This window comes from Aedes aegypti, chromosome 2, assembly GCF_002204515.2.
Source record: "Aedes aegypti strain LVP_AGWG chromosome 2, AaegL5.0 Primary Assembly, whole genome shotgun sequence".
Classification (NCBI taxonomy): domain Eukaryota; kingdom Metazoa; phylum Arthropoda; class Insecta; order Diptera; family Culicidae; genus Aedes; species Aedes aegypti.
The window spans coordinates 228,265,880-228,286,732 of NC_035108.1; the positions used below are offsets into that span (position 1 = coordinate 228,265,880).

A 20,853-nucleotide genomic window follows, 5' to 3' on the forward strand; every position below is an offset into this window, starting at 1 on the left:
ATGTTTTATGCTCACTAGCGCCGCCTGGTGGCAAAATTTTGAATCAACTAGCTCAAACAATGATAGTCCTTGAGTCACCGAACAACTTAGCCGAAGACGCCATCTTTCTAAGTAGTCGGGATCCTGAGATCTGCGAAACAAAAGTTTCATGCTCACTAGCGCCGTCTTGTGGCAAAATCCCGAATTACTTGGCTAAAATAATGATAGCCCTCGAGCTACTGAACAATTTTTCCGAAGATGTCATGTTTCTAAGTGGTCAGACTCCTGGGATATTCACAAAACTAAGGGTGTTGTACAAAGTACAACGCGCGACTACTCGCGTTACAAAAATTCGCGCGACGACCGAAAGGTTAAATGCAGTCCAGAGTGAATGATAATGCAACGCTAATAAGTAATGAAGTTATTGCTCATCAAATGTTGTGTAATATAGCCAATAAATCAATTTATTGCAATGAATTCAAGGGAGCAACTTTTTTTAAAGGAGTCAAAATGTAGTGAAAATTAAAAATATGATACAAAACAGCATTAATTAACACACATTACCTCTCCAGTGCCTAATTTTTGGGAAAAAAGAGAGAAAACTCAAAAATCGAGTATCGCTGAAACAATCCTCTCTATCATGAAATCAGCAGCTGCCGCTTGAGAACATTTTCGAACATGTGATTAAAAAATCATAGTAATTGAGCAAAAAACCTGAAGTTAATGCCTTACCGTACCGTCGCGTCGTGGAAGTCACCCGTAAAACAACTATACTTCTTTTATTTCACTGATAAAAAAATGTAAACAAACTAGAATCTCCAAACCAGTAAATACGAATTACAGAGAATTACTGTGCAAATGATGTGTACCGATGTGTACTTGTTAGTTCGTTTATCCGCATGAAACTGAAAATCTATAAATAAAAAATTGACGAATGTAAGTACGTGTTGGAAAATCTCACTTTTATAGTTTACAAAAGTTATTCATGATACTTTCGGAAAATATCCATTATTCACATGAATAACTAATTTATAACTGAAGTGAGATTATTCTTACTGTATTTACTTGTTTTATTGTATACAACTCAATTTAATCATATTTTTTCTTTAATGTATAAACGTAACATACAGTATTCGGTTGAAATATCATAAGGCACCGTAAACCAACAATTCCACAAACATTGATTGATTTGTTTCTTTTTTTCAATTTTACAGTTCAACTGTTCTCAAACCGTTCGCTTTATAGTAAATTAGAAAGAGATTGGGCAAAAAATGGATAGTTTAGCAACTATTTGGCAAACTGTAAATGGAAAAATTTGTTCGAGAACATCGCAGTTTTTTTATGGTTAGGGGTCATGCACAAATTACGTCACGCTTCAAGGGGGGGGGGGTCAAGCCATATGTGACAAGCCTTACAAAATTTTCGAAGGACTCATACAAAAAACGTGACAAAGGGGGGGGAGGGGGTCGAAAAAGTCGAAATTTAGCGTGACATAATTTGTGTACCATCCCTTACATAACTTAACCGCCTATGCCCCATATTGTGATTTTCCCAATTACCATTTATCAAACTGTAAAAACTGTTCACGGCAAGGTGGCTTTATTGTTATTTTTGACTTTATATGAAGCTATTCGGATACTGTCGCAAATAGTTGAGAATAATATACGAAACTGTAGAAGTATGGTTCATAATTATGCGGGAAGGGCATGACTTCCTCATTGCTAAAAAGTGTATTTTGTTTAGTTTTAGATCTTTAAGCTACATTTCCAATCTAATAAACAGCAGAAAAAATTTAACAACTAAATACAGTCAACTTTCGTTTGTTGCACTAAACCTGTAGCCCACCTAGTGAAAGACTTTCACTAATCGGGCTGAGTTTTTAGCTGTCAAAATATTGAATACAATAGGCCTTTTCATGTGACAGCTCCGTGTATGCATTTGTTTACATCTGACGAAGAGCGGTGCATACACGGGTCCAAGCATGGGAAAATTCACTCACTCACCCGAACGCCACCGATAACAAATAGCAAAAAATCTGCTGCTACCGAACATTCAGTGATAGCTGAATCGTACTGGGTGGAGTGTAGCATGAAAGCGTCAAAACCGATTGTGTAAAAGCAAGAATCGGAAGGAACACGAAGAGAAGTGAATACCAATACACTTGTATCTGCGAGGCACGAGTGAAAGCATTAAGCATCCATTCGCCGAATGCATTGAACTGAGTGAGCGGATTCCCACTCACTGAATCATTCTGTGGTGTGGATTGCCAGTCAGTGAACACTCATCAGCACTCAAATCCGAATGCCACTCCAACGGAATCAGAATGTAAACAATCATTCGGTATGCATTCGGTTGCCTTCGGCTTTTACGGTGCGGCCATAGTAACGCGTCCGCGAACGCGATGCAATCAAAGGATTTCCTGTTGTTGATATTCTGCTTTGCGGGCTCGCCCTTAGAATCGGTAGCGACTCAATCAGTAGCCGTTTTTTGTTTCGCTTGGTGTTCGCCGAAGAAGCAGAATGGGCACTGGAAATTGAAACGTTCGGCTTGGTTAGAGAAACGGCTTTCTCGCTCCCGACTGTGCGTGGAAGCGAGTGAGGGAAACACAAAAACTGAGTGAGTGTTTCCCATGCTTGCACGGGTCTGTCACTTCCATAGAAGAACTGTCAAACAGCTTCCGAATCAGCTGATTTGAAACGTCTTATGGAAAGGCCTATAGAAATTTAGGGCTACCAACATTAATAATTCGAGCTTCATGTCAAAAAGTGGCGTTTGTCTTCGTTTTAAGTGGGCTATAGCCCACCTAACGGGAGCCCAATTAAAACGAAGCCCACCTAAAGATAGTGCAACGAACGAAATTCGACTGTATCGCATTGCCAAAAATTCAAAAACGGAAAATTATTCATATTTTTTGCTCTACGCAAAACAATTTTTACCGAAATAATTTCAAGCGGATTACTATCTCCTCAAGAAAAGTTCAAAACAAACATTACGCATGTTCGTTTGGCTCACACTTTGGCAGCTCTCGCTGCTCGATTGTCTCACACTTTGATAGAAATGTCAGCTTCCGCGTATCTCTCTTATAAAGGGTCACTGGAAAAAATCCCAATGTTGGCACTTAAAAAAACTCTTTTGGAAATTCGCGACGAAAAGAACATCAAAAACATGATCAAAAGTGTCACGGTTCAAATTTGGACCAATTTTTTAATTTAAAGTTTGAATATGATGCAGATGCATCTGTTATTTGAGCGCCAAAGTATTAGCAAAGACTCGCTCTCAGCCATTCCATGAAAAACCGATCTAGTGGGTCACCGAATTCCGTGAAAATTTGCTATTTTGTTCCTTATCCGAAATAAGGATACACGTGTTTTTGGATTTTTTGATTAGGTCACTCTAATTTCCAAAATAAAGTGACCAGAAAAATCGCGATTTCGCAAAATTTTTATTTTTTAACTTTTGAACCATTTGACCGATTTTCAATTTTCTTGGACAAAATAAAAGCTAAAGATTTTGACTTTTCAAGAAAAATATAAAATTCCACATTTTTTACATGAAAAATAAACTAAAAGAATTCCGATTTCTTTTGTTTTTTGAAGGCCTCGGGACAAAAGGGGCTATTGCTGTTCTCATTTTTTCTTGAAAGGTTAGATAATTTTACGTTCACTGTCAAATTTTCAGCGCTGTATGTTTTTTTAGTTTTTGAGATATATTCTTTTGAAAATAAAAAATCAGTCATCGGCACACACATTTTTATTTCTACATGTAAAAATATAAAAATTTCATGTTTTTTAGGAAATGTTTATATTTTTTCATGCAATTTTTTCTTCAGGGTTTTATATATTTTTTTAAAAAGTTGAAATCTTAAGCTTTCATTCCATAAAAAAAGATTGGAAATCGGTTGAGCTGTTCAAAAGTTATGTTTTTTTTTTAAACAATAAAACCTCGCGCTTAGTATCATACAGGCGTATCTGCAGTGATCGATTTCTCTTCGTCGACTTTCTCTTTGGATTGGTATTGGAAATTCAATCGTTCTTCGGAAATCTTTACGATCCAGTATGACTAAGGACGATGATTACTTTCTATTGAACTAAAATTATCAATCAAAAGTATTCTCCCGGCCAAGTAAAGCCAAAGAGAAAATCGATGAAGAGAAATCGATCACTGCAGTTACGCCCTTATGATACTGAACGCGAGAAATCTAATGCGCTAAGACCTACAGTGTGTGTCGATAAAAAGTGACTGATTTTTTATTTTTAAAAAAATATATATCAGAAACTACAACGCTGAAAATTTGACAGTAAACGTGAAATTTCTGAACTTGAAAATGAGAACAGCAATAGCCCAAATTTGCCCAAGGCCTTCAAAACACGAAAAAACTGAAATTTTTTACTTTTTTCATGTATAAAACCAATGTTTGTGGAATTTTATAATTTTCTTTAAAAATCTTTAGCTTTCATTTCGTCCAAGAAAATTGAAAATCGGTCAAGCGGTTGAAAAGTTATATTTTTTTTTAAATAAAAATTTGCAAAATCTCGGTTTTGCTGGTCACCCTTTTTCAGAAATGTTCACCCTAATCAAATATTCCTAAAACACGTGTATCCTTATTTCAGATAAGGAACAAAATAGCAAATTTTCGGTGACCTACTAGAAAGACACAATGAAGATCTTATAAAAAATATATATATATATAAAAAAGGACCCTATTGTTTTAACAAATTGAAATTAAAATGAAGATTTTATCGTAAATTTTAAGACCCTATTGTTTAAGGTTTCCATTGATTTAAGTCTAAAAAAACAAATTATGTTGTTTTGCTGAGTTTATGCCGTCATTACTAAACGTCAAGGTTGAAATTTTATTTTATTATATGAAAGTTGAATTGATAAAGTAGTTGAATGAACAGAACATGACCTATTAAATAAAATTTATAGATCTTCAATAATGTACTAAACGAAAAGTTTGTCGAGTGGACAAATACTGACCCCAACGTAAATTATAGCATCGGAATAGGGTCCTAAAGCCCTGTCCCAATTTTAGTACCAAACGCTTAATTTTAGACCAATAACACATGTTTACTCAATTTTCTAATGTTTTCCGTTGGTTTGAGTCCAAAAAACAGATAGTCGTAGCGGTAAACGCGCAGCTATTCAGCAAGACCAAGCTGAGGGTCGTGGGTTCGAATCCCACCAGTCGAGGATCTTTTCGGGTTGGAAATTTTCTCGACTTCCCTGGGCATATAGTATCTTCGTACCTGCCACACGATATACGCATGCAAAAATGGTCATTGGCATAGTAAGCTCTCAGTTAATAACTGTGGAAATGCTCATAAGAACACTGAGCTGAAAAGCAGGCTCTGTCCCAGTGGGGACGTAACGCCAAAAAGAAGAAGAAAGTTTTTTTTTTTGATTTTGTCACACCTTTTGGCTTAAACTCAAATTTTGGGTGTATTTTGTTTTCCGTGTCCCTTTCGAAATGTCAGATACACGGGAAAAAATTCTGTGGTAAAAATAACTATTTTAGCTGACTACGCCCATTCTTAAAACTACCATGGAGATTCAGACCTATTTACTACGTTTACGGTACACCGCATTACTGGTACATTTGACATAAATAATTTAAAACAATCTGATTCCAACTACAGACATGGTAAAATCAAGCGCATTTCTGGTCTGCTGAAAATTGCCGGTGCGAGCGCTTAAGTTAACCCCCTAAAATGATAGTTTTTACCGCACATTTTTTTTTTTGCGTGTAGGAACAACCCCAGTGTTAAAACTAAAACCCCTGTGGTGTTTTTGTCGACTAAGCGAACGTCAAACATGATCAAAAGTGTCAAGGTTCATTTATGAACCCAATTTTTAAATTTAAGTTCAAACATGATATAGCCGTTATTTGAGCAGGAAAAATAGCTAAAAAAAATAAATTTAGTGTTATTGAATAAAAACAAGATTCCATTGAAAGTTTTAGGACCCAATTGGAATAACTACCATCAATGCACCAGATTCCGCTCATTTAAGGGAAATTATGTGTTCAAATGTTTATTATAAAATAACTATTGTCTCAAACAATACTACTTTTAAGGCATAATGTAGTATAGGTAATCAGTGGAAAAATAAAAAGAATTTGAAAAATTTTCATAAAAAAATATTCAATTGCATTTGCTACTGCATCCGCTCACGGTAAAAAGATTTCGTGACAATCTTACTAAAAAATGCATTATTTCGAATTTTGTTATTTATTCTGATATTTTTTATGTTTAAACCATAGCTACTACTGCAATAAAGAAGGCTGTAAACTAAAATCGACATTGGAGCACAAGAATACCTAGTGATCCAATAACCGCTCACGAGGTCTTGTGTTTTCAATATAAAGAATTATTTTATCAAATGAAAATAATGTCAGACGACTTCATTTGAAAGTTATACATATTGCTAGCATATATCCGTGAGAAAAATATTGGTTTTTGACACGAAAAATCAATTTTTACACAGGTGAGCGGATACTGGTGCACTGGGTATTACCAAATTGGAACTTTTAAAAACTTTTGGAAAATTTCTAATTTTAAAATTAAAACTAAATCAGATTTGTGTAAAAAGCAGCTGGCGGTATCGCGAATTGTATGTAGTTTATTAAAAAAATATTCAGTGGCCATATTATATTGAGTTATGGTCTAAAACAGGAGTAATCATACGATAAAAGGATGAGATGGAAAATGTACGAAAATCAATGCAGTATAATTACTTCACATAGATTAAAAAAAAAACTAGATATGCTTCAAGCTGCTGGTTTGTAATTTTCAATAAAAAAATAATCAAAGCATGGACCACTATCATTCATATCGTTATATGCATGTTTTATACAAACCAACGATTTTTAAATATGCACAAAAAAAGAGTTCGTGGACGACATTCGACTACATACGGAGAAAGACTGTTAGTGACTGAATCCGCGCAGGCGTGCATTGTTGTAACAAGATATGATTATAAAATAGATTTTTTATTTGTCATGTGTTTTGCAGGTTGGTTCTTTTGGTGTCTTTTTGCAAAAGAGAAAAAAATCCTATTTATGTACCATGCTTTTTTAACATTCTTCGGAACGCTTCGAGCACATAAACCACTCATACAAATTCGTTCAAGTAATCACTCTATACGCATACACAGCAAGTGAAAAAAAAAACAACTAAGAAGGAGGTTTTGTTTCTGCTTGTCCATTCGACAGAGCCGCTAAAGGTGTAAAAAAGAAATCACAGTGTTCACTACGACATTTAATTAAGGGCTAAAGTAAGACATTTTTTATCGGTCACTGAAAAATGAGTGGTTGGACATCCATCCTTGATTTGAGTATGGTATTGTATTGGTCAAAATCAATAGTTATGTCGAATAAGAAATATGATGGCAACGAAGAACCTAGGCAAATATAATGTGTTTCTAGAATCGATATACCAACACACAGAGTAGTGGCAGATGGTTCGAGAAGTTATGGGAAAAAATCGAAGCTACCATGGGTTGTCCTGCTGCTGGCTCTTTCTTACTCACTCATTGATGACTGCACCTTACAGTAGTGACCAGAGCCAAAGAGAATGCGTGAAAACCGTTCTTGAAAGCACATATTTTTTACAATACTTAATCGAGATAGTTATATCAATAACCAAAGTGTTTATGTATTTACCATTACAAATTAATGTTCGCGCCTTATTCAAAAAAGCTAAGGCTCAATTGATTATTTTATACATTGAAATAATAATGAAAAACTTCCTTTATTTCAATCAGAATGAGAAATCAGACATAAGAGGAGACTCTCCAGTATCGGACACCTAAGCCACTAAATTCATAATTCAAAACCTTTTCATTATATGCGGTGTTGGTGCCCATTTATGATAAATACTATCATTTTTGTTGCGTAGAAAAATACATTTGAAAATATAAATATGATTTTTCACATTGCATTTTGATGATGTATTTTAGTACCAAATTGACCAATCTTAAAAGGTGACACATAATACCGGACACGATCTGGAAATGCCTCGAATTCTGTCAATTTGTACAAAGTAATTTGAGTTCTACCTAATCTGCAAGTCCTCCATCAAAGCACCTCTTTCATATACGATGAAAAACAACACATGTTTCGTGTTCTTCTGAATTTTCTTTCTTCAATGGCATTCCCGTATACTAACCCACATTGCACATTCACCAGCTTATAATTATAATTTCCTGGAGTATAAATGATTTCAATGAATGGTAACCGTATTATGCAGTTGTTTAAAAAGGATCATTAAATCAGAATATCCACAAATTCTTATTAAGGTACTGCGGGGTAAGTGGGTAAATGGGGTCAGTGAAAATAATTGGTGTATTTCACTGAATATGTGAATTAATTTTTAAAACTCATGCGTAAACCTTTGAGGCCATTGAGAACATTACAATAGGTAATAGATTTCTGCGATTTTTCAGCCATAATTGCATAATAGAGCGAAAGATTGTTAACCTGTAAACTATCACTCCGTAACAAGTTGGTGGCGTGCAATCTAATTTTAATATTTTCAGCGAAAAAAAGTTGCGGAACATAATTTTCTGTTCCACTTTTCTAAGTTGTCCTCTCTGACAGTTTTAAACTGCAATAAAAAAAGTTTTAGAATTAATTCTACAGAGACCTAAAAATAACTAAATTGAAACACCGTGAATTTTCTAATTACGTGGGGCAAGTGTGTTTTCTCGTTAGGTAGCTATAAGTATACAAGGTTCGTAATTATCATAGAACAACAGAACATTTTGATAATTCAAGAAACACTACTCAAAGCGTTAAAAGCTATTATCATGGCCAAATCATGGAACTTCTCTAAAAAAAGGTTGTCAAATGTTTACTTCGGACAGCCGATTAAAAGGAAGACGTTAATTGAAAAGTTCTAATATAAGAGAACTCGTGGAAATCTCGTGGAATGTCTAGTTCAAAACATAAAAATAGGGTATAAGTTTATCCACATAAAAAAGATTCTAAATACTTTATTGAAGGATCCCGTTTGATTTCTCTCGAAGAGTTATCCGACGTCATATCCGATTTTCTTAAAAACAAATAACGAGCGGTGGAAATTTTACAGAGCAGAAATGCAATTTCTGTCCCATGATGTAAGAATCAACATTGAAAAGGTTGCAGTTATAATGTTGTCGATTTATTTCAACAAACATAACTGAACAGAAGAAAATTCAAGTAACAATAATAACATTCTCTTTGTTTACATGTTACTTATGTTATTGTTCATTGGGACGCATTAACAAATGTTAAAGATAATATAATTGTTAGTTTTTGAATTTATTGTTCAAACGATAAACTTTTCACTTGCCCCACTTATGGGGCAAGTGAAAAGTAAGCAGACATTTTTCAAAAACATTTTCTGTACTTTTTTCTTCAATTTTATATAAAAATCAATTTCAGCATACTGCTTATATTTGGTGGGAGTCAAGCTAAAAAAATATATACGACCTCTTTTTTTAATTTAAGGTTTCTAGAATTTGAAGAACTCCAACTATGCGAAATCCATTACCCACCTGCCCCACGGTACCTTATTGTAATAAAAAATTTGCCATTGTTTTGAAGCTCATGCAACACTACAAAATACAGCGATCAAATATTTAAAATCATCGCTCCCTGGAAAATATGATTCCAACGCCCAGGGATCTTTGATAGCATGATCGATAAAATCCATAAAAAAAATGTATTTGGATACACTGGTGCAAAAATTACAAATCAGGACTGTGACGAACTAAACTTTGAAAATTCAAGATCCTGTATATTTTTTCTTAGCTTTATTTCCACCCTTCAAATTTTATTGAAGTCTGGGTATATGTTTCAAAATGATTGTACCATGAGTGAAAGTTATTTGCTTTTACTGTTCTATTTTAGACTTAACATCATAAAAACCTCTGCCATGAGATTCTCAAAATGATTTTGATTCAATTTGCAACAAAAATAAAAGAAAATCTCTCAAACTTTTACCAGCTTTACGATTTTGTTTCCGTATACACTGAAAAAAAAAATCTACACGTCAAGGTCGTGTGTTTTACTTACAGATTTGCGCAATGAGAAAACTCACATGACTCGAGTGTGACAGCCATTTGGATTTCGTTATTGACTTCACGATATAATCACATACTATGACAAAGAAAGCTCTCAGTTAATAACTGTGGAAGTGCTCATAAGAACACTAAGCTGAGAAGCAGGTTCTGTACCAGTGAGAACGTTAATGCCAAGAATGTTTACAGCACTGATTACTTTAAGTCTTTCTTCCTTTTGCAGTTTCTTAATTATCGCTCTTTTCGATCTGTATATTTTCACCACATATTTCATTGAGAACTCTACTGCCCATAAAAGCATATCAGTCTCATGTCTGCTGGATTTCCTATTCACATGGGACAATTATGCGTTCATGGGCAGTCTAGCAATTACCAAAGGAAGCTTATTCTACAAGCCTGCTAGGACTCCAAAATTTAAAAAGATCAAAACTACAACTCTTCCTGTTAATTAAAATCATTCCAAATTATCGAATTATAAAAATTAACAACAATTGTTTTACAATAGGGTCCTAAACTGCCCATAAAGGCATAACTGTCCCATATGGAAAAAGTAGAAAATAGCGCTCAAAGTTTGAAATGTGTCTTCTCATACAAATGTTCATACTTTTCTAGTACATTTCTACATGTCATATTAATTTAAAACAACCGCACAGATGACTCATTTTGCTTTTAGTGATCAGCCAAAAATTTAAACATGAACACAATTAACGGTTTACAGTTGCCTTTCGCGTTGAAAGTTCATATAGAGACTGTTATGTCTTTATTTTTCAATATGGGACTGCTCCAACCTCATATTTTTCCACAATGTTTTCAAACAAAGTGTGTTATTTTTTATATGCATAGCAAAGTATATATTAAAACATGGATGTTGCAATGAAAAAAGGGATTGGTTAGAAAATCCATATGGGACAGTTATGCTTTTATGGACAGTAAAGCCCTGTCACAATTTTAGTACCAAACGCTTAAGTTTAGGCCAAAACACACATATTTACTAAATTTTTAAATGATTTTCGTTGGTTCAAGTCCAAAAAAAATTATTTTTTTGGATTTTGTCACACCTCTTGGTTTAAACTTGCAAGAACATGCTATTTCATATTATTAAATAAAAACAAGAATTCATGGAACATTTTAGGACCCAATTGTTCGATTTTTCTCTTTAAAACTATGTGAGTGCTTGCAATTTTCTGTCAATTATGTGTGTATTCCATCTAACACCCACTGTCCGGCAGTGATATTATGGAAAAAATCTTTCTGCAATTCTGCTTAATCAAATTATTAATTGTCCACTTTTAGTTTAAATATGGTACAAACTGCATTCATACCTTCAAATTATGATAAAATTCAATCATGCTTGCGTGATTCAAATAATTTTGCCATATTCAAAATAATTACTAATTATGCTCAAATTAGAGGCGATACGTCAACTTTTTATTGGTTTTCAAACATCTCTGTTTTTTTTTCACAAAAGCGCAACCATTACTCTCTATAATACCTTCCTTTTCTTCTAATATACAAGCATTGATGGGGCCATAATTTCTCAATTTTCCGACGGTCTCCGGTGTTGGGTGGTGTCCGGTACTGGGGGATCTCCCCCATATTCCAGTTAGAAGAAAAACGGTAACTAACCCCAAAAAATGAGAAATAAGTGATTTCGTCAAATGAAGTATTTCATCATTATTTTTATTGAAATATTGCGTTCCTCAATGATGGGTACTACACTGTTCATAAGTACTGTGCAAAAGGATAGGACAACCCGAGTAAAGGTGAATAGCCAAATAATGATAAAATAAGAACAAATTTGGCAAGGGATGGTACACAAATTATGTCACGCTAATTTTCAACTTTTTCGACCCCCTCCACTTTGTCACACTTTTTGTATGAATCCTCCGAAAATTTTGTAAGGCTTGTCACGCTTGGCTCGACCCCCCCCTTGGAGCGTGACGTAATTTGTACATGACCCCCAACCATATCTATTATTATGTTATTATTATTGTGTATTTCTTTCACTACTGGACTGCGAAGTGCGGTCTCATAAGTGCGAAAGTGCGAATAAAAGTGCGGGATTGCAATGAATCCTGTTGGCACTGGTCTGTGCTGTTGGTGTCTTCAGAGCACTTATTCTTTGATTTACGAAGAATAAGTCCCCCGAAGACAACTTGGGCCTCTGGTGGTGAATATGAGAAAGTGTTCTAATCCGCATAGAAAAAAATTAATGCAAATAAAAAAAAATATCACTTTTTGACTTGATTCGATCTCAAATAAAAAAGACAAGGACACCGTCTTCAGCCATTTAACACTAGACAATGGACAAGAATGCTCCAGTGGCACAGCCGAGAAACATTCCTGACGAAAAGTTTCAACGGCTGAAGCGGGAATCGAACCCACACCCCATGACACGATGCGCTTAAATGCCTGACAACACTAACCGCACGGCCACGAGGCCCACAATATTTTATTGCTGCTTGCATTTGAGATGCAAATCTAGACTAAACGTCCTGCAAATGCGGTAACACAAAACAATCAAAGGACACATAGCAACGATTAAATAAATCACCGCCGCCCTAGCAAGAAAAATCTATCTTTAACAACGCATTTCTTGTGAAAAATCTTACCGCGTTTGGCGTTCCCGCATTTGGTATTTGCATTTCAAACGCACACAGCAATATTTTATTTTATGTTACGGCCAGCGCTTTCTTTTGAGGGCATAAAAGAGATCCACAAATCAGTAAGGCTGTATGGTAAGTAATTTCTTATGGATTACTTTCCCGCAAAACAAAGCACTAACAGGTCATTTAAACTTTTCACCGAATGAATTGGTTCGCTCTATAGTTCATTTGGTGCTTAAACTTGGTGATTTTATTAAATTTATTTCCATTGGCAGACGAAAATATCAGACTCGCCCTTATTTCATTTCATTCCATTCGTAGTTTTGCACCCGTCAACAACGAAACAAAATTCCGATCTGCCATAGTGAAAAATTGTGCCGGCAGCGGTGGATGGCCCCATTGTTTACGTTGCAAGTAGGTACGTGAAAATTGCGTTATCTGTCACTTCGCGGGGGGGTTGGTTACTAACGTCGAATTCGTTTTTGAACCTACACGCAGAATAATATACTGCTTGGCGACTAAAAATGGGTGAACCAACGTGCGAAGTTCGATTTTTGACCAACTTCGCAGCGTCGCGAGTCACTTCGCTATAGTGCGCATCTATGCCCTCCGCCGTGTGCATTATGCGCACTATTAAGAAGTGACTCGCGACGCGGCGAAGTTGGTCAAAAATCAAACTTCGCACGTTGGTTCACCCATTTTTAGTCGCGAAGCAGTATATTGACTTCGCAGCACCAATCTGGAGTTCGCCGGTTGGACTTCCGAAGCGAAGTTTTGAACGAACTAACTGTCATTGCTCTGCCGGCTCGGCTTTTATCTCGACTGTTTTAGAAAACTGTCCAACATCACGTCGACGGAAGAAGTTTCACCACAACGGAGGATTTGTCAGTTCGAGTGCGCCAAAATCCTTCCGATTAAAAATGTGTTGGCGGTGCTTAAGGTGCAACTGTTTGCTATCCATAAATGATGATCGATTTTGTAGTTTTGGGGATGTGATATCGGTTCTACCGGACATAGATGAACTGAAAGTGTATCAACATGCCTGTTGTTAGCAAGCATATGATCCGGATAGATCACCGAATGATCGATATGAAACCAGAAATATTTTCTTTTCAACGATAGTTTGAACATAGATTGTTCATGGATGCCACGATGAGTCTATCGTGTGTTACCTTAAGTTCGTTGATAAAGAAGAGGAAAATGAGCGAAGTTCTTTTTCTGAATTTTATCGGGATGCACAATACTGTAGGGTTGAATCTAAAAACTCACTTATTAGAACCACCAATTTTGATTTGAATTGAACCAACCCATCGGGTGGTTCGTTTCTAAGTTGGACTTTTTTTGAAACAACAAAATTCTGCGTCAAAGGTAAAACTTATGCTCTATTTTAATTTCAACAAATTACAATTGTTGTTTCAACAATACCATTTTGTTGAATTAATCAATTTTATTTATCACTGTCGCCATTTTGTATTGAGAAGATAAACAGAAAATTTTGATGCGAAAATTAAAATGTGCTGAAAATTAAAACCGAAGTGTCCGTGCGATATTTGGTGGCATGTCATATATGATTATAATTCAATTTAATGACATCATCATTTCAGTAATCATATGACAAAAAGAATTCTACTATTCTCGATGGTGATGACAGTGTAAAGTGGTGTAAATATAGAAGGAAGAAAAGCTATAGGTAAATATTTGATCAAATTGCAAGACAAGGTAATATATTTTATTTATTTTTTCACTTCAGAATATCCCAAATTAGCTTCGACCGGTGGTTCAGCTGTGGCGATGGTATCGGACTAGATCTTGGCTTACTATAGTTGGCTGTTATAATTCGAAGCACATTCAATTATTATTATTATCTGGAAAGCTCTTTCTGCATTAAATTGTTAGAAATAATAACAAAATTTATGATTTTTCATCAATACTTTGGTTTCTTTAATGTCAATAAACATTATTGTAGAATCAACAATATTTTGGTTTTTGTTTCAACGCACATTTTTTGTTACTTCAATATAGGGTGTTTTAGAATCAACAAATCATATTTTTGTTTCAATTTTATTTCTTTTTGTTTTTGACAGCTGGCTATTTTGAGAAATTTTTAGAAACAAAAATTTATGTTGTAGGAATAAATGGAAGTAATCATTGAGTCAACAAATAATACCGATAAGCCGTGAGTCAAAAATAAAATTTGTTGAATCTATACAGAATTTGTTTGCATTTACAATATTTTTCTCTGCGTGTACACGCAAAAAAATTGTGCAGTAAAAACTACCATTTTAGGGGGTTAACTTAAGCGCTCGCACCGGCAATTTTCAGCAGACCAGAAATGCGCTTGATTTTACCATGTCTGTTGTCGAAATCAGATTGTTGTAAAGTATGTCTGTCAAATGGACCAGGAATGTGGTGGGATGTACCGTAAACATGGTAAATTTGTCTGAAATTCCATGGTAGTTTCAAGAATGGGCGTAGTCAGCTAAAGTAGTAATTTTTACCACAGATTTTTTTCCCGTGTAGGTTGGAACTGGCGCAATCCGTTCTGAATCACAGTTTCAACCCCAACCCGGTTCAGGTTCCACCGAACCACAATTTGCTTGACGTTGGTTTGTTTATGTGCACGTAAACAAATTTTGTTGTATAATCTACCGAATCCATGGTAAAATAAAGAACTGCACCAACGATTTTCAACCGACTACAAAAATCTGTTAAGGGATCGTTCAAATATTACGTAACGCAACAGGGGGAGGGAGGGGGTCTTGCATAGTGTTACGGTCCATACAAAAATTTAAAATTTCCCATACAAAAGCTGTTACGTTGGGGAGGGAGGGGGTATAAAATTGACTAATTTTGCGTTACGTAATATTTGAATAAACCCTAAGTTTACTATAATCTAGTTCAAATCACTGAGCAGTGCAGTAAATGTAACCATGTTCCATAGTAGCATCCACTACAAAGCATTGTACCTATTTCAATCAGTGACACCCACCGTACAACACAGTGTGGTCAAAAGTAGAATGCCAAAATTGTCAAATCAAGAATATTTCTAGTCATAAATACTGCAACTGTGGTTGAATAAACGGAATATATTTTCATGTGTAGTGATGTTGACTATGTTTTGGTAGAATTAACAGATAAATGTAGTCGGTTGAAAATCGTTGGTGCAGTTCTTAATTTTACCATGAATTCAGAAGTTTCTAAATAATAGGAAAACGTAAAAACGACATAAGTAAGCAGTTGTTTTACAACTTGGATACATATAGTGAGCCGTAGCACCGAGCAGCGCATGAGACGAGTCTCTCCGGAAGCACAACACCCAGCGCGCGTTTTCGTGAGACTCCGGCTAGCGCAGCACACTAGGATTCCGATAAGCTGATAGACTGGAGAATCTGACAACCGTTCGCGTTGAAAATCAATCAAACTGCTTGCCTGCTGGTGGTGACAAATGGGATAAATTTTCAACACGGAGCGCTGTTTGGTTCTCAAGTCTTGTGCCCTTGAAATATTGAGCTGTGGCTTCGTTCTATAATCACATATATATATATTCTTGAGAAATGTGTAACCCTATTCCTGTGTATTCAATCTATCAATCTTAACTTTAACTTTTAATCAATATTGTTGAACTTTTATTGAGGAGCAAACTACTTCTAGTTAGAAGACAGTATAGAATAGTGTTTATATCGATAGTTGTCGTCTCGTAACATCATTTTTTCTTGTTCTACGACATAAAATCTACAAACACATTAAATCAAATTTTGTTTGAGACATTTTATGGTTTACACTTATTGACCAATGCTTTCTATACTTCTTGAGCAATAAGTGCAGCAATAAATAATTTAGAAATGTGTATTAAATGAAAATCTACCCTAATGTGTAAGTAATGTTTTGATAATTACATCCTAAGAAAACAACAAATATTTACCTTCACAAGTTTTCAAAACAGCGTTTTTCTTGAAATACATTTTAACATTCAGCAAATGTGGTCCTATTGCTTAAAACATCCTTGGTAAATATCCACACCGAAACACAAACAGTTGACAACATTTTAGATCACTAATTTGCTTCCATTCTAATTAAACTGCAAAACCAAAATTGCATAGGATAACAAATGTTCACGAATCACGACGGTAAATGTTGAAATGTGTATATGTTTTACTCAAGTTCAAAACAAAAATACTAACTTTTTGTTAATCCATTCTGGAAAAATGCATTTCACTCCTTCTAAAATTTCAATTCTGTGTAAGAAAACATGGTGTTTATTTTTTCATCACCTTTGATGTTAACACTACAATTTAATTTATTGTGTTGGTTGAAGTTTAACCACTAAAAAATAGGATATCATTTTTTCGTTACTATAATACAAAACTTTTCACAAAACAACGCGAAAATAATTAATTAAAAAGAGTATTGATAATTTGACAGCATCCAGATCTTTCCCCAACTTTGCAAAACATCAGTGAGGTTCCAGGAAAATCCAGTACTTATGACACACCATACGCGAGCAGAAAAATGCAATACCAAGTAGAAGCCGGTTGCGCGATACGAAATCCACTGTTTGAAAATGACGACCACGAGCCCGATGTTTTCCCAGTCCCGAAATGCATGCTACAATACTGGAGCATTGGAATACATATACAAAGAGAATAATATATAACATTACTAGAATGTAAGAAAAAAGGACCAGAGAGAGAGATGAGTGAACGGTATGTTATCAGAAGGAGCAACTTTTTCTTGAATCGTTAAGGTTGGAACACCCTCACCTTCAGATACTGGATTTTCATGGATGGAATAATTGAAAACAACTAGGTAGGGAGTCGGATCCAATTCTTGGCACTTTTGATTCACTTCGGCAGTGGGGTTTTTTGAACGCAACTTCATATTTGAACGCAGTTCATATTTGGATACAATATGCGTCGTATTGAAATGCTTTTAAATGCAAAGTTTTAGATAATTCGTCAGAGAAAAAATCCCCATGCCAAAATGAATAATGGCCCGAATAAAAAAAGTTTTACAAGGATATAAGCGAGAGTCCCCTATGGTCAGACGATCATATACGGTCATATATAATTATTTTGGACCAAGACAAGGCCACTTATTTTTGCTTCATTCCCATTTTATGACTGTTTTGATAAATTTTTGCTCAAAAGGTAACACACTCGATTTTGACGAATTTCACTACACATAAAAAAGAAAGTCTATTTATATGGAGGTCCTTAGCTTAACTTTAATTTTAGAACTAAATATCATTGTTCGTTATCAAAAATCGATCAAATCACGGTTTGAACAATGATTAATTTTTATTCTAAATATACGAATTGTTTTGTTTAATTATTTTTTTTTGTAATGTTTATTTCTAGACATGCCTATACTTTTTAATTTTAATTTTACTTAAGGATTCTTATAATTATTGATTCTGACAATTACATAAAAAAATTGAGTTTTAGAAAATAAAAAAAATGGTTTTATTCTGGCACATATTTGTTTCCCATGTAACTAATGGAAAAAAGTATTGACATTATTTTAATACCACCAGGTTCTTTTTCTGTGTTAAGTTAATTCTCGCATAACTTGTGATCTCGCTCTAGAAGCCATTGGTAACCGAGTGTGTAGCTTGTTGTTACCGAGCAAACGATTGGATTTACATATTATTCAACAATGCCACGATGCAGAGAATATACTCCTCTATCTCCCAGTAGTGATAATTTTCATCCTGCTTCATTAATTGGCTTTGAAACAAGGAGCTACACACTCGGTTACCAATGGCTTTTTCGGCGAGATCACAGGTTATGCGAGAATAGTAGAAAAATATAAAATGTACCATCAGTGCACCAGATTCCACTCATTTAAGGAAAGTCATGGATTCAAATGTTTATTATAAAATAACTATTTTGTCGATCAATATTATTTTAATGTCACAGTGTAGCTCCAAGTACAGGCAATTAGCAGCAAAAAAATGAAAAACGTTCATAACATCATTATCCTGATATTTTTTATGGTCAAACCATAGCTACTGAAACAATAAAGAAGGCAGTATGCTAAAATCGACATTTTGTAAAACTTTTGTTATTTTTTTGCATGAGCGGTTAATTGGAACACATACAAAAATCTAGTGATCCAATAACCGCTTACGAGGTCTTGTGTTTTCAATATAAAGAATTATGTGTAAGGTACCGTGGGGCAAGTGGGTAATGGAATTCGTATAGTTGAGATTCTTCAAATTCTAGAGACTTTTAATTTAAATAAATGAGGTCCTGTATATTTTTTAACTTAACTCCCACCAAATATAAGCAGTATGCTGAAATTGATTTTTATATGAAATTGAAGGAAAAAATACAGAAAAAGTTATTGAAAAATGTCTCCTTACTTTTAAAAGTTTATGGTTTTGAATAATAAATTCAAAAAGTAACAGTTATATTCACGATTTCTATTAACTTTATCATATGTTAAGGCGTCCCAATGAACAACGACATAAGTAACATGCAAACAAAGAAAAATATATTCTTGTCACTTGAATTTTCTTCTGTTCAGTTATGTTAGTTGAAATGATTCGACAACATTATAACTAGGATAGCAATTGCATCTCTGCTCTGTAGAGTTTCCACCGCTCGTTATTTGTTTTTAAGAAATTCGGATATGACGTCGGATCATCGGGAGAAATCAAACGAAATCCTTCAATTAGGTATTTAGAATTTTCTTATGTGGACAGACTTATACCCCATTTTTATGTTTTGAACTAGCATTACATAAACATTTCACGAGATTTCCGTGAGTTCTCTTACATTGGAACTTTTCAATCAACGTCCTTCCTTTTAATCGGCTGTCCGAAGTAGACATATTAATATCGTAATATGTGGCCACCACTTTTAGATAAGTTCCATGATTTCTAATAGCTTCTAACGCTTTGAGTATAGCGTTTCTTGAATTATCAGCACGTTCTGTTGTTCTATGATAATTGCTACCTAAAGAGAAAACACAAATTCAATTTCTAATGAGAAACTTTTCACTTGCCCCACGTGATTAGAAAATTGATTTAAGTGGTGAACTCGCCAAGGGCGAAAAGCCACTCTAATAAAGATAAATAATAATAACAATTAGAAAATTGATGGTGTTTCAATTTAGTTATTTTTAGGTATATGTCGAATTATTTCTTAACCTTTTTTTATTGCATTTTTAAACTGTCAGAGGGGACAACTTAAAAGTGGTAAAGAAAATTATTTTCTGAAACTTTTTTCCGCTGAAAATATTAAAATAAGATTGCACGTCGCCAACTTGTTACGGAGTGGTAGTTGTCAGGTTAACAATGTTTCGCTCTATTATGCAATTATGGCTGAAAAATCTCAGAAATTTCTTACTTATTGTAATGTTCTCAATGGCCTCAAAGATTTACGCATGAGTTTTAAATGTTAATTCACATATTCAGTAAAATATACCAATTATTTTCACTTACCCCATTTACCCACTTGCCCCGCGGTACCTTAATGAAAATAATGTCAGACGACTTCATTTGTTAATATCCGTTTGAAAAATGTTGATTTTCGACACAAAAAATCAATTTTTACCCTAGTGAGTGGAAATAGGGCTATTTGAGGATACTGGAGCACTGATAGTACGAATTTTTGTATTACACATTAAATGAGGCCAAGGAGGATTTTTAGCGTGGTGTGATAATTTTGATGGGCAGTGCTAAGTTACGGCTCTAACAAGTGTATTCGATTGTTCACTGTTAGAGGAGCGGCGGATTGCAGAGGAGCTTCGTAAGAGGAATTTGATGAGTTTGTTCTACGTCTACCAAACGTATCGCATGGCACTATGGACCTATGCACGGGTTCACTATGGACCAGTGCACGAGTTCACGAATTTGACGTTTGAGCGGTGCCGAATTCACTAGTTTCCATAGTCCATACCAGTAAGTAAAATTTTCAGCGCAAACGGTTGTTGGTTCTCTAGATTTGAGCTTTTGAAAATTCTAGATTTGGATTTGATGCATCTTCACCTTAATAAAAATAAAATGATTCAACGTCATTAGACATTTATAAACTAGGAAACATGGACCGTAAAATTCAGCAATGCTGAATCAGCATCCTAGCAAGTAAAAGCTATTTAGTACCGACCTGATCAAATAAGGCTGATCAAAGAAGATAGTTAACCCTATCCCGCCCATGACTTTTTTCATGATTAAAAATAGAAATGTACATTTTTGCGCAAA

At 34.7% G+C, this 20,853-nt stretch overlaps 1 protein-coding gene and 1 long non-coding RNA gene across 6 annotated transcripts in view; one reads left to right on the forward strand and one right to left on the reverse strand.

The window, feature by feature from the left end:
- Positions 1–20,853, reverse strand: part of LOC23687660 (longitudinals lacking protein, isoforms H/M/V) — a 221,902-nt gene that overhangs the window by 137,623 nt on the left and 63,426 nt on the right. The gene's annotated exons all lie outside the window — the stretch shown is intronic.
- Positions 5,996–17,209, forward strand: LOC110676422. The gene is made up of 2 exons (XR_002500369.1): positions 5,996–7,254; positions 17,070–17,209. It is a non-coding gene; the product is annotated as an uncharacterized LOC110676422 (long non-coding RNA).